At 41.7% G+C, this 3,515-nt stretch overlaps 1 pseudogene; it reads left to right on the forward strand.

Annotated features, from left to right (window-relative positions):
- On the forward strand, nt 2,970–3,304 carry LOC109826425 (annotated as a pseudogene).

Genomic DNA, 3,515 nt, shown 5'->3' on the forward strand with positions numbered 1-3,515 from the left:
CTTCTTGATTGATGTCAAGGAGAACTTGTGTGGCAAGTTTGAACAGAACTCTTAATGAGTTTAATAACTCAGGGTGAGTTTAAAACTTTGTAAAAGAGTTAACCCGAACCGAAAATCGGTTTAAGCTAAGTACCAAAGCTCCTTGTTGCTGAAGAATGCTTTCGGTTGCTAAAGAATGGATGCTCAGATCTCCAAGAGTGAATGCCAATATCTAGATCTGCCAATCTTTTGTTCAAAGATCCAAAGATCCGGTTTAAGCTGATTTTCAGCTATTTATAGAGGATTTAGGTGTGTAACCACCCCCTAAAATCTCTCATTAATGGGGTGTAACCGACCCCATTTCGTGGAAAATAGTTTTTGAAACTGTTCAGGGGTTTAAGGGGTGTAATCGCACTCTTAAAATAACTCTATAATGGGGTGTAATCGACCTCATTAAGTGGAGATACGATTTTGAAACCGTTCAGGTTTTGTTTGAACCAATCAAACGCAGAAAACGTGGGTCCGACCCCTACATTCTAATGTTGCAATGCAGGGAGGACCTCTGCATTTTGATGCTGCAACGTAGGGAGGACCTCTGTGTTTTGATGTTGCAATGCAGCTTTTGAGCTTTGCGTCTTATTCTGGGAATGCAGAGGTAAGCTCTGCGTTCTGAGTCTGGAACGCGGCTACGAGCTCTGCGTTTTGAGTCTGGAACGCGGCTACGAGCTCTGCGTTTTGAGTCTAGAACGCGGCCACGATCTCTACGTTTTGAGTCTAGAACAAGGCCACGAGCTCTGTGTCTAGACTTAAACGCTTAGTTGAACCCTGTGTTTCCAACTAGAACACTGGGGATAAACCCTGTGTTTTGAACTGGAACGTTGAGGGTGAACCCAGTGTTTTGAACTGGAACGCTGGGGGTGAACCCTGCGTTTGATTTAAAGAGATCATTGCAAAGATTATCAGTTTGTAATCTTTGTATTTGGCTCTTTGAAATGTGAGAGTTGTCAGATTGTAACTCTTTTTGATGATTGTGAAGGTTGTTAAATTAGAGTTTTCATCGGTTGTAACATTCATCAATCTACGTGAAATTTTTTAAATTGTAGCCTTCTAGAAGCCACCAAATTGTAACTTCTATCATTAGTGTTTGATGGGGATCAATTATCTGTAATAAGTTTTAGACAGCCTACAGCAACACCCATGTTCTTCATTCAAAATTGTTGATTAGCATTTGTTTGGTGGACTTTATGACTTCATCATTAGTCCCAAGAATCAGCATGTCGCCTACGTATAGACAGACAATAACGCATGCCTCTCTAACTGTCTTAGTATAAACACACTTGTCGTATTCATTTATAGCGAATCTATAATTGATCATGACACTATCAAACTTCTCATGCCACTGTTTTGGAGCTTGTTTCAGCCTGTATAAGTACTTAACAAATCTGCACACCTTGTGCTCTTGGCCTTTAGCTTGGAACCCTTTCAGTTGTTCCATGTAAATTTCTTCGTTCAATTCACCGTTTAGAAATGTAGTCTTCAAGTCCATTTGATGTATTTGCAGATTGTGCAGAGCAGCAATTGCAATTAACATCTGGATGGATGTTATCCTCGTTACAGGTGAACATGTATCGAAGTAATCGAGTCCTTCCTTTTGTCAGTATCCCTTTGCTACCAACCTAGCATTGTATTTCTCAATCGATCCATCGGGTTTTAATTTTTGTTTGAAAATCCACTTACTCCTGAGTGGTTTACTCCCTGGTGGTAAGTCAACCAACTCCCAAGTATGGTTACTTAGAATTGACTCGATTTTGCTGTTTACAGCTTCTTTCCACATTTGTGCTTCTGGTGTAGACATAGCCTCTTTGAACGTTTGAGGTTCACTCTCGAGCGCATATGCTACGAAGTCTGGACCAAAAGATTTAGAGACTTTCATTCTCTTACTCCTTCTTGGTTTAGCTTCCTCATTGATTGTTGGTTCATTGGGACTTTCATCCCTGAACGTAGTTTCGTGTGTTCTTTTTCCAGAAGTCTCACTATTATCCCTCTTATAAGGATACCTGTCTTCAAAGAACGTAGCTTCCCTTGACTTGATAATCATGTTCACATGAATACTAGGGATCTCTGATTTATGTACCAAAAACCTGTAGGCACTGCTATTCAATGCGTAGCCAATGAACATGCAATCTACAGTTTTTGTTCCCAATTTGGTCACCCCCCACATTTTGAGGTAATGGTAGGAAGGATGCCTTCTATGCCATAGCTCAAATGGTATATGACCAAGTTTCTTGTGGGTTACCTTATTCAGGATATGATTAGCAGTAAGCAGCGCTTGCCCCCATAAGTTTTGTGGTGCTCCAGAACTTACAAGCATGGCATTAACCATCTCCTTCAAAGTTCTGTTCTTCCTCTCAGCAATCCCATTTTGCTGAGGTGTATAAGGTGTTGTAGTTTGGTGGATGGTACCAAAGCTAGCACACAACTCATCAAACTCTGTCGATTCATATTCTCCTCCTCGATCGGATTTGAGAGTCTTAATCTTTTTGGTGATTTGATTTTCCACCTCGGCTTTATATGTCTTAAACATATCAATCACCTCCTCTTTACTGCTTAGAAGATACACATAACAGTATCTAGTGCAGTCATCAATAAAAGTAATGAAGTACTTTTTCCCGCCTCTTGTAGGCACACACTTTAAGTCGCATAGGTTGTTATGAATCAACCCTAAAGGTTTAGTGTTACGTTCAAGTATCGCACAAGTTTTGCACTTATGTATTTCATCCAGGTTAAGTCTTGGAATATGTCCTAGATTGGATAAGTTCTTTAAGGACTTATAACTGACGTGCCCTAGCTTGGCATGCCACAAAGAAAGAGACTCAAGCAAATAAACAGAAGATCCTTCTTTATTATTAATCATTTTTGGGTACAAGTGCATGAACTTCTTGTCCATAACAGCAACATTTGCCTTAAAAAGGTCATCCAACAAGTAACCCTTTGTTGGGCCCCATGTTGACTGGAAGGAGACTGCTGAGGCGCACGTGTTCAAGGCCAATCTCCCCGGGGTGAAGAAGGAGGAGCTGAAGATCGAGGTCGAGGATGACAAGTGCTCAAGATCAGCAGGGAGAGGAAGAGGAAGAAGCAGAAGAAGACTGACAAGTGGCATCTTCTGGAGAGGAGCGGCGGGAGCTTCACGAGGAGGTTCAGGCTGCCGAAGGACATGAAGGTGGATCAGGTGAAGGCTGTGATGGAGGACGGAGTGCTAACCGTGACCGTGCCCAAGGAGGTGGTCAAGAAGCAGGATGTGAAGTCCATCAAGATCTCTACTTGATTTTAGTGAGGGAGGTTAAAATGGAAGCTGATCTAGTCGGCGATCTGATGATTGAGTGCTTTTTTTCATGGTTGTCATCGAGGTCCGATCGAGTTTGTTATCCGTTTTCTTGACGTGTAAGTAGAGTCAAGCGTCATGTTTGTTGTCGAGTCTGGTCGTTTGCTTTTGCAATGTCGGAGTCTGTTTCAATGTTGCTTTGTAAGTAGAGGCG

The sequence above is a fragment of the Asparagus officinalis genome, chromosome 10 (genome assembly GCF_001876935.1).
Source record: "Asparagus officinalis chromosome 10, Aspof.V1, whole genome shotgun sequence".
Taxonomy (NCBI): Eukaryota; Viridiplantae; Streptophyta; class Magnoliopsida; order Asparagales; family Asparagaceae; genus Asparagus; species Asparagus officinalis.